At 44.8% G+C, this 11,785-nt stretch overlaps 1 protein-coding gene across 2 annotated transcripts in view; it reads left to right on the top strand.

The window, feature by feature from the left end:
- The first annotated feature begins 4,267 nt into the window (after positions 1-4,267).
- LOC141235431 (resistin-like) overlaps positions 4,268-11,785 on the top strand; it is a 74,019-nt gene continuing 66,501 nt past the window's right edge. Inside the window, exon 1 of one of the 2 annotated variants that reach the window (XM_073668112.1) lies at positions 4,268-4,398. The gene's annotated coding sequence lies outside the window, so the exon portion shown is untranslated. The other variant, XM_073668113.1, reaches the window with a different exon arrangement.

Here is an 11,785-nt window from a genome sequence, read left to right as displayed (position 1 = left end):
CCAGTGAATGCATTTGTCTTGGTTGAAAGCAATGCAAAAGTGCAAAAACGCATCAAAAACGCTACGTGTGAACATAGCCCAAGGTGTGGAGGAGTATTTTTGGTTTTGGTTATTTATTTTGCCTTATATACAAGTCATTACCCTGGAAAGGATGTTCCTTAACATATTTCCCAGGAAAATCCATTTTGGTTTCGTTTTTGTATGTTTTATTGTGAGTCCATAAAAGTGGCATAATACCTCTGACAACGTTGCTGACAGCAGTGACCTGGGAGTCAGAGATGCTTCCAGGGGTCTTCCCCATGCTGTTCCCATGTCATTTGAGCACTGTTCCCATCGATTTGGGCAATTTTTAGGTCCTCTGCAGACCTCCGGGTGGAGCAGCCTGAAAAATGCTCGAGGTTCCCATAGACTTACATTGGGCTCGTTGCTCGCGTCGAGCACCCGAGTATTCTAATTTGCTCGACCCGAGCAACGAGTACCCGAGGATTTTAGTGCTTGCTCATCACTGCAGTCCTCATTTCACTCAGCAAGCCTAGATACTGGCTTCCATACATGCCTACTGGGCTCACACGCATCCACACATGCTTGATCTTTTTTCCCATATACAGTGGTGTGAAAAAGTGTTTGCCCCCTGTTGATTTCTTATTCTTTTGCATGATTGTCACTTAAATGTTTCAGATCACAAAACAAATGTAAATATTAGACAAAGATAACACAAGGAAACACAAAATGCAAAATGCAGTTTTTAAATGAAGGTTTTTATTATTAAGGGAAAAAGAAATCCAAACCTACAGGGCCCTGTGTGAAAAAGTGATTGCCCCCTAAACCTAATAACTGGTTGGGCCCTTAGCAGCAACAGCTGCAATCAAGCATTTGTGATAACTAGCAATGAGTCTTTACAACGCTTGGAGGAATTTTGGCCGCTTATCATTGGAAAATTGTTGTAATTCAGCCACATTGGAGGGTTTCCGAGCTTCTTAAGGTAGTAATAATAATAATAATAATCTTTATATAGCGCTAACATATTCCGCAGCACTTTACATACATTATTGTCACTGTCCCCATCGGGGCTCACAATCTAGATTCCCTATCAGTATGTCTTTGGAGTGTGGGAGGAAACTGGAGAACCCGGAGGAAACCCACGCAAACACAGGGAGAACATACAAACTCCTTGCAGATGTTGTCCTTGGTGGGATTTGAACCCAGGACTGCAGTGCTGCAAGGCTGCAGTGCTAACCACTGAGCCACCGTGCTCTGGCCACAGCATCTCAATTGGATTAAGGCCTGGACTTTGACTAGGCCACTTCAAAGTCTTAATTTTATTTTTCTTAAGCCATTCAGAGGTGGATTTGCTGGTGTGTTTTGGATCATTGTCCTGCTGTGCACTTAAGCTTGAGGCCACAAACAGATGGCCGGACATTCTCCTTCAGGATTTTTGGCAGACAGCAGAATTCATGGTTCCATTTACCACAGCAAGTCTTCTAGGTCCTGAACAGCAAAACAGCCCCAGACCATCACACTACTACCACCATATTTTACTGTTGGTATGATGTTCCTTTTCTGAAATGCTGTTACGTCTACGCCAGATATAATGGGACATACACCTTCCAAAAAGTTCAAACTTTGTCTTGTCAGTCCACAGAGTATTTTCCCAAAAGTCTTGGCAATCATCAATTTGTTTTCTAGCAAAACTGAGATGAGCCTTTATGTTCTTTTTGCTCAGCATTGTTTTTGTCCATGCATGCCATTTTTGCCCAGTCTCTTTCTTATGGTTGAGTCATGAACACTGACCTTAACTGAGGCAAGTGAGGCCTGCAGTTCTTTGGATGTTGTTATGGGGTCTTTTGTGACCTCTTGGATGAGTCGTTGCTGCACTCTTTGGGTAATTTTGGTCGCCCGGCCACTCCTGGAAAGGTTTACCACTGTTCCATATTTTCGCCATTTGTGAATAATGGCTCGCACTGTGGTTCACTGGAGACCCAAAGATTAGAAATGGCTTTATAACATTTTCCAGGCTGATAGATCTCAATCATGTTTCTCATTTGTTCCTGAATTTCTTTAGATCACAGCATGAAGTCTAGCTTTGAGGTTCTTTTGGTCTACTTCACTTTGTCAGGCAGGTCCTATATAAGTGATTTCTTGATTGAGAACAGATGTGGCAGTAATCAGGCCTGTGTCTGGATCGGAAAATTGAACTCTGCTTCCCAAAGATGTGATAAACCACAATTAATATATGTTTTAAGGGTGGGGAGGGAATCACTTTTTCACACAGGGCTCTGTAGGTTTGGTTTTCTTTTTTCTTTCATAATAAAGACCTTCATTTAAAAACTGCATTTTGTGTTACTTGTGTTATCTTTGTCTAATATTTACATTTTTGCTGTGATCTGAAACATTTAAGTGTGACAAACATGCAAAAGAATAAGAAACCAGGAAGGGGGCAAACACTTTTTCACAGCACTGTATCTTGGCCGGAGCATCCATACATACAGTGAAGGAAATAAGTATTTGATCCCTTGGTGTTTTTGTAAGTTTGCCCACTGACAAGGACATGAACAGACTATAATTTTAATGGTAGGTTAATTTTAACATTGAGAGATAGTATATAAAAAAAAATCAAGAAAATCACATTGTATAAATTAGATAGATTTATTTGCATTTTGCAGTGAGAAATAAGTATTTGATCCCCTACAAACCATTATGAGTTCCGGCTCCTACAGACCAGTTAGATGCTCCTAATCAACTCGTTACCTGCATTAAAGACAACTGTCTTACATAGTCACCTGTATAAAAGACTCCTGTCCACAGACTCAATTAATCAGTCAGACTCTAACCTCTACAACATGGGCAAGACCAAAAAGCTTTCTAAGGATGTCAGGGACAAGATCATAGACCTGCACAAAGCTGGAAAATGGGAGAAATACAAAATGACTGTCAATCGACATTGATCTGGGACACCATGCAAATCTCACCTCGTGGGGTATTCTTGATTATGAGGAAGGTGAGAGATCAGCCTAAAACTACACGGGGGAACTTGTTAATGATCTCAAGGCAGCTGGGACCACAGTAACCAAGAAAACCATTGGTAACACATTACGCCTTAAAGGTTTAAAATCCTGCAGTGCCCGCAAGGTCCCCCTGCTCAAGAAGGCACATGTGCAGGCCCATCTGAACTTTGCCAATGAACACCTGGATGATTCTGTGAGTTATTGGGAGAAGGTGCTGTAGTCAGATGAGACAAAAATTGAGCTCTTTGGCATTAACTCAACTCGCCATGTTTGGAGGAAGAAGAAGGATGAGTACAACCCTAAGAACATCGTCGCAACCATGAAGCATGGTGGGGGAAACATTATACTTTGGGAGTGCTTTTCTGCAAGGGGACATGATGACTGCACCGTACTGAAGGGAAGATGGATGGGGTCATGTATTGCGAGATTTTGGCCAATAACCTCCTTCCCTCACTATAAGCATTGAAGATGGGTCATGGCTGGGTCTTCCAGCAAGACAATGACCCAAAACATACTGCCAAGGCAACAGCGGAGTGGCTCAAAAAGAAGCACAGTAAGATCATGGAGTGGCCTAGCCAGTCTCCAGACCTTAATTCCATAGAAAACTTATGGAGGGAGTTGAAGCTCCGAGTTGCCAAGCGACAGCCTCAAAATCTGAATGATTTAGAGATGATCTGCAGAGAGGAGTGGACCAAAACTCCTCCTGACATGTGCGCAACCCTCATCATCCACTACAAAAAACGTCTGACTGTTGTGCTGCCAACAAGGGTTTTGCCACCAAGTATTAAGTGTTATTTGCCAGAGGGATCAAATACTTATTTCCCCCACTGTATGTTGCCTGGGGGCTTTGATACATCATGGCAGGGCTCTCATATGTGTTGGCTGGGAGCTTCCATAGATGCTGAATCGGTTCCCATATCTGTTGACTGGGGGCATCCATACATGATGGCTGGGTCCACATACATGCCTACTGGGCTCACACGTTGTGGCTATTAACAATGGTACAATTTTAAGCTGGGGTGAATTAAAAACCCATGCAGGTCAATATCTGTTATAAAAATTTTATGTGATTAAATATATAGAGAAATTAATTTGAAAAAATATTCTAAAACGTTAAATTAATGTGCAAATACTAAAATGTCTTAATTGTAGCCAATGCCTAAGTGATTCATGAATAACTAAAGATAGAAACAATTGTTTAAAGAACAAAATCACAAGATGATGAGCAAGCGGAGCCGCGACAATGCAACTTCCCTATATGTGCCTACATTTAGTTTCGATAAGACACTGTGGAAAATAACTGGTTTGTGCTGGTACCTACTGCGTCACCATAGTTATATAATCTACGGTGAATGTATAGTGGGCAGACCCTCCTCGTGCCGTCTACATAGAGGTGAGTTGGGGGTCTCCTTGTATATGAATAATAAACCGCGATGCCAATTCACATGTTTATGGTTTTCCATTGCTAAAGAAAAAGTCTCTTGACAAATTTGGTCTTTCAAACAGAAATCCAACATCTCCCCCAACGTTGGGTGAGTTCTGATACGGTGCATAGGGTAGGATGGAAACAACCTCTGAGGAAGAAGTCCTCTGCCTGAACTGGCGTTAAAGAGGCCGGTGTCCTCACTAACAGAGGACGGTGACAGGGCAGAATATAGACCAGGAGACGCAGATTACGGGATACATCTTGTGATCATTATTATTATTACTATAATAGTTTCTGTCTGTGTAATAGTGACGGTTTCTAGGACTAAGTAGTAAAGGTAATTCTACACCCAGTTGAAGACTGAGGGTCTTCTGTAAGTTGAGAGGTCCTTCAGATAGTACACGGTCTATGAGAAGACCACGGTAATAAAGTACTCCATGCGCACGTTAAATAGTGTTGCACTGTGTGTGAATTGTGTGTGAAAATGATGAGACTCCTGAAGTGATGAGTGTGATTTCATCCATGAGGATGGAGATAAAACCCTGGATGTATAAGGGAGGCCAACTAGCTGTGGTTCTTAGTCGATTGGAGTTAAGAACAAAACTATTGGAACATTAAGCAAAAAAGTCACAGACACAAATACGATAGACTGAGATAAACTGAAACGAAATAGTTTGTTTCAAGATTAACCATAAAGACTGAAGGTTCATGGTCTGACTTAATGCCTCGGATCTTTGGAATAAATTGTAGTTGAGAGAGGACAGATTGTATTGGATGGACTGCAGACTGTGTTCTGTGTGTTTGGTGGTGGACACATTGGTTCTCGGATAGTAAGGAAGATATATAACCACAAAAACATGATACTGAATTGTGACCATAAGGTACCATGTGGGCATTGTTGATCTCAAGCTGTCATATTTTCTTGGAGGGTACCTGCCCCAGACGAGGACAAGAGAACAAGAGGACAAATGCTTTGTATCCCCGACAGAGTCCTGACGGCCAAGTAATACATGTATTAATACTAGGTTGTGAAATATGATGGTAAAAGGATGGGCAAACAATAACTGTGCGGAAGGGACTGATTATTCTGGTTGGAATTGTTTTGTTTGCACGCTATCTGGTGATCAGGATTAATGTAATCTGCTGAAGGGACGACCACCAGCTAGAATACTGTAAATGTCTTGCCCTGAATGTAAATGTGGACTACTCTTAACCATATATTCTGAGGGGTGGAGAATTGATAAAATAATGGAGGATGGTTATACCCTTTAGAATACGGGATCTGGTTCACTTTCTGTCAGATATCCAGACAAAAGCTAGATGCAGCCATTGTGTGGTAAAGAGGAGTGATGCATGTCAGTAATTAATAGACCCCCAATATCAAGGAGCACAAGCTCCTGCTACCCCAGTGTGGCCACCACAACCTTCAGACACTAGTGAAGGAATGCAGATAGACCCCAAAAAAGCCCTTATTATCCAGGGGGTTAATGACCCCAATCTGGCTACAAAGAAATCCTACCCCTAGCGGTCACCCATATGGTTTATGGAGCATGGACCCACAGGGTAGACCTCTACCTACTGATAATCCTACGGACATCTTGCCGATGATAGAGGTGCCCAATGAGCAGGAACAAATTACAAATGTTTTTAGACCATGGACTGATAAAGATATTGTGAAGCGACTCAGGGAATTCCCCACCCCAAGGTTAAATAGAGGGAATTTGAGGATGGAGTCAGAGGATTACACATCAGTTTTAGATTAAACAGGGTTGAATTGGAGCGAGTGATCAGGAAGATTATAGGACCAGACTTGTACATAGGATGTGGGGACTTTACCAGTCTCCGTAGGGATCCACTGGTCCCCATACCTTTCAATAATGCAGATTTGACACTTAGGTTAGATAATCTTAGTGTTACACGCACGCCGCTAGGTTCAGATAGGGGCGAGACAGGTTGCATGAATTCTTTGGAATCCTAGGGGAACCGTTACTCAGGTTGACCATAGACCATGTGCTGCAACTTTTCTCAGGCACACAGTGGTATTGACCGTCAGGCACAGACACGTAGGTTGTTTCACTTGATGACCAGACACACTTAACAAGAGTCCTCATAAATGGTAGAACAGTAGCATTTAATAAGAAGCAGCACAGCCAGTGCAAGATAAGTCTTATGAGCAACAGGCTCCAGTGACAAACAGTACAGTTTCCTTAGCAGCACAGCAGTTCACAGTCTTCCCAGTAGTACAGTACAGCACAGTTCTAATGCAAAGGCACATTAATGAGCACAGCATTCTTTACAGCACAGTGAGATGGAGGAGGGGGGAGGGTTTGCTGAGGGAGATGATCCCTGTGACACCATTTCTTCCAGTCCTTATATTTATGCCTGACAATACTCTGCACTGCTAGTTCAGTAACTCTACCTGACCTGTGCTTAGCTTCACTCCTGACTTGAATCCTTTTCACTTGCAGGGGCGCTTCTGTGAGATACAGAACACACACCACCTTTCTCTTTGGCTCCAGCCAGACAGTAAACAACTTCCCCATAATCCCCCTGGGGCTCTGCTAAAACACTCCCCTTTTCCTGTGACTGTGTTAACCCCTCTAGTTGCTGGATGCTTTTAAAGCACCAGCACTACTTCTGCATGTCACACTCTGCAAAAGCACTACTTCTGCATGTCACACTCTTCCCTCCTTTTTGAATGTCGTCCTCGGTAAATCTGATCAATTCTGAGACAGTGGTGAAAGATGGATAACTTTATATACACATTAGCATTGTGAAATTGGTATAACGTTCATAAACATTGATAACAACCTAATCTTATGACCTTTTTCTTGTAGGATGCCTGTAAGAAATAAACAATTAACACAATTAAAACAATCAGCATTAGTGATGAGCGAACATGCTCGCTACTGCTCGGTGCTCGCCCGAGCATCTCACTGCTCGAGATGCTCGGCGCTCGCCGAGTATTTCCATGGTTGCGGGAGCTCGTGTCCCCTCCCTGCTTGTTTGGCGCTCTTTACAGTGCCAATGAACAAGCAGGGATTGTCTGCCACTCACTGTAATGCTGCAGCCATGTTGGTTGTGGCATTATAGTGATTGGTTGGCCGCACAGCGTCATCAGGTCTATATCAGACCTGGCGCCACCATGCTTGTCACAGTCACTCCGGAATCAGACAGTGTAGGGAGAGGTGCTGCTGAGGCCGTGGCCAAGCTGAAATTGTGCCACAACAAACACCCACATCTTTTTGCTCGACCTTCCTGTCCCAATTAATTGGAGACCGCCACTATTGACAGAGCAGTGTGAAAAGGTTATTGGTTGGATAGCAGATAATGCTTCAAGTCACTTAGCCACCACCACCACCACCCTGTCTTAAACACGGTCAAGTCTCAGTAGCCGTGAGTCTGGACCGCATATTCCTCACCCTGATCCTCCTTCCTCCCACCATGCCGAGTGCCCAGAGACAACTGATCCCACACTTGGACACTCTGAAGATCTGTTCACTTTTCCATTTATAGATTCGGGCCTCTCGCCCGGTCCACTTGAGAAGATCGCATGTAGCGATGCCCAAATATTTGAGGAGCCATGTTCACATGAAGGAGACCGTGGGAAAGTGTCACAAGAGGTGGATGATGATGAGACACAATTGTCAGAAAGTCAGGAGGAGGACCAGGGTGCGGAATTGGAAGACGAGGTGGTGGATGATATAGTAACTGACCCAACCTGGCAGGAGGACATGCAGAGCGAGGAGAGCAGCACACAGGGGGAGGGAGGCAGAGCACCCCAACAGGCAGGAAGAAGCAGTGTGGTGGCCATAGACAGAAGGCGGGCAACCATTCCCTGTAACACCAACACAAAGGAAGTTGCCAGTACAACTGTTAGGTCTTCCAGAGTCTGGTTGTTTTTTTAAAGACTCTGCCGATAACCCTAAAAAAGGCCATTTGCACCAACTGCCAGGCCAGCATCAGCAGGGGTGGCAAAACAACCAGCCTCACCACCACCAGCATGATCAGGCACATGGCAGCAAAGCACCCGTCTTTGCGGGCAGAACCCCTGGGTCCAGGAACAGTGTCTGCGGGTTGCACCACTGCTTCTTCCGCTGTTGTGCATACAAGCCAATCCCCTGTCCATGGTGCATGTGAAGATGCCTCCTGCCCTGAACCTGTCATTGCACACTCTCAAGTAGCAGCATCAGGAAGCATGTCCACTTCCTTGTCCCAGCGCAGCGTTCAGTTGTCCATACCCCAGTCTTTGGAACGCAAGCGCAAATACGCAGCCAACGCCCCACAGGCCACACTACTAAAATCCCACATTTCGTGACTGCTTGAGCTCGAAATGTTGCCTTTTAGGCTCCTAGAGATGGAAGCATTCCGCAACCTGATGGCGGCAGCCGTTCCTCAGTACATTTCGCTGACGGCACACTGGGTTAACATAGTGGAAGCTGGGACCCAGTCGGACCTTGGGAGGGAACACATCCTCCCAAAGCCAAGGATTGCAGGCCTTAGGTCAAACAGGGTTGCCCCCACATTCTACAGCTCCTGCACCTCATCCTTCTCAGCCTACTCCTCCTCTTCAGCCTCCATCTCCGAAATGACCACATCAGTCACAAGCTGGAAGCACTGCAGCACTGCCTCAGCCAAGCGGCAACAGGCTGTCTTGAAGCTAATATGCTTAGGTGACAAACCGCACAATGCTGAAGAGTTGTGGACAACTCTGAAAGAGCAGGCAGATTTGTGGCTGATACTGCTGAACCTACAGCCAGGCATGGTCGTGAGTGACAATGGCCGAAACCTGGTGGCAGCTCTGAGGCAAGGCGAGTTCACACAAGTACCATGCCTGGCCCATGTGCTTAACCTCGTGGTTCAGCGGTTTCTCAAATCCTACCCGGAGCTGCCGGATCTGCTTGTTAAAGTATGCTGTCTGTCGCCATTTTAGAAAGTCACCTACAGCTTCCGCCATCCTTGCCGTGTTTCAGCAGTGTTTGCAGCTTCCAGCTCACAGACTGGTGTGTGATGTCCCCACAGGTTGGAACTCTACACTGCAGATGTTGGGAAGGATTTGTGATTTCTCAGATGCTCCTGGAACTGCCTCTGTAAGCTCCTGTACTTCTCCGGAATTGCCTGGTTCCATGCGGTCTGGTAATTCCGCTTCTCCGGAGTGTCGACGGTCTACTTCTGGGAAGTCTTGTTGTAGTGGGAGATAATCACAGGGTAGTAGCAAATTACGATGGACTATTCTTGTTTTCTTGTCTCCCTTTTCCAATCGGATTTCATACACTGGGCTTTCATCGGCTTTCCTCCTTATGACCACATACACCTTGTCTTCCCAGTACGAATGAAGTTTTCCTGGCCCGCCTTTCTTACGTACGTTCTTGACTAGAACCCGGCTTCCCGGTGCCAATTCTGCTCCATCACATTTTCGATCATAGTACTCCTTACTCTTGCTATGTCCTTGCGTAATCACTTTGGATGCTATGTTGTATGCCTCTGCCATCCGTTCCTTCCATTTCCGAACGTACTTTGGATATGTTCTGTAAGTCTCTGACACCGGAGTATCGAACATGATGTCGATTGGCAGTCTTGGCGATCATCCATACAATAGGAAGAAGGATGAATAACCCATTGCATCGCTCTTTGTACAGTTATAGGCATGTACCACATTTGACAGAGAACTTTTCCAGTCTTTCATCTCGTCAGCTGTTAAAGTGCGCAACATCGACCATAATGTCCGGTTAAAACGTTCCACTTGTCCATTACCTTCTGAGTGATAGGCCGTTGTGTGGGATCTCTGAATTCTACAGTACTTTCCTAGCTTGGCAAAGAGCTGATTCTCAAATTCTCTTCCTTGGTTGTGGTGTAACCTCATAGGGAACCCAAACCTCAAAGAAAAATCATTGAAAATCTTCTCTGCCGCTGTTCAACCCGTTGTATTGGTGGTGGCATATGCTTGAGCAAATCGAGTGAAATGGTCCATCACCACCAAGATATATTTGTAACCATCCTTGCACGTCTCGAGATGTAGAAAGTCTATTGAGACCATCTCAAATGGATACGTAGTTTGGATGTTGCCCATAGGTGCCCAGGTTGATGTGTTAGGACGTTTATCTTTCAGTCACCCACACTCCCTGGTCACGTACCTCTCAATATCTCTCTGCATTAACAGCCAGAAGAAACGTTCACGGATCAGATTTGTTGTCCTTTCCACTCTCAGGTGTCCCATGTTTTCATGGAGTTCTTTGAAGACCAACCTACGGAATACTCTGGGTAGTACCAACTGCCGGTTTTGTCCTCCTTTACTATACAGGAGACCGTCTTCACTGAGGTAGAGCTTTGTCCATTCTTTAATTAAACAGATACTGCTGGTGACTCATTGTCTCTCTCCCGTTTACTTGGAAACCGATTTTGGTCCGCATAAAGTAGTATTCTACCAATTATCTGATCTTCCAGTTGTGCTCTACGAATTTTCCCTTTTGGTTGTTGTTGAATAAACCGGGGATGATCATTTTCTCTCATTTTTATGGTGGTTTCCACCGTCAACGGACACCACAATGGTGTGTCTTCCTCTTGATAAGCTTGCACTGCTTGGGTAGTGCTCTCAATTGCTTCCAGACTGACTTCCTCCGAGCCTTCTCGCATGAACTCCTCAGGTTCTAGTGGCATTCTTGACAATCCATCAGCATCCGCATTGCATTTTCCTGGCCTGTACTTGATGCTGAAATTGAAGTCAGCTAGTTCAGCGACCCATCTCTGACCCGTTGCATTCAGTTTGGCTGTAGTAAGGACATAGGTCAAAGGGTTGTTGTCAGTGTATACCTCAAACTATTTGCTGTAGTAGAGATAATCTCTAAATCATTCACAGATAGCCCATTTCAATGCCAGGAACTCCAATTTTCCGGAATGTAGATGATAATTCTCCTTGGCGTCTTTCAACGCTCTAGAACCGTAACCGATAACTCTCAATTTCCATCTTGATGCTGATACAGGGCAGCTCCCAGTCCAACTTGAGAAGCGTCACAATGAAGAACAAATGGTAAATTGAAATCAGGATATCCCAAGATGGGTGGTTTTACCAGGTAGCCTACTAGTTCTTCCAATACCTCCTGGTGGTCTGCTATCCAGAGAATGGGCTGATGGGACGAAACGGCGTTGTTTCTTTTAAGCCCAGTCCTACCTGCGTTCTTTTTTCTCTGTGGGTGGTGTTGTCTCTGTTGTTTCCCCCAAGAGGAGGTATAGTGGGGTGGCAATCCTGAAGAAGTTCCAAACGTAAGTTCGATAGTAGGAGAGAAATCCTAATACCTGCCTCAACTCCCGATGGTAGAGGGCCGCTTGTCTTTTAAGGCCAGTACCGGAGCGATTT

Source organism: Phyllobates terribilis, unplaced genomic scaffold (assembly GCF_046119375.1).
Source record: "Phyllobates terribilis strain yellow unplaced genomic scaffold, ASM4611937v1 Scaffold_664__1_contigs__length_860015, whole genome shotgun sequence".
NCBI classification, from domain to species: Eukaryota; Metazoa; Chordata; class Amphibia; order Anura; family Dendrobatidae; genus Phyllobates; species Phyllobates terribilis.
The sequence above is the reverse complement of the archived record's forward strand: the minus strand, read 5'-3'. Positions and strand labels throughout refer to the sequence as shown.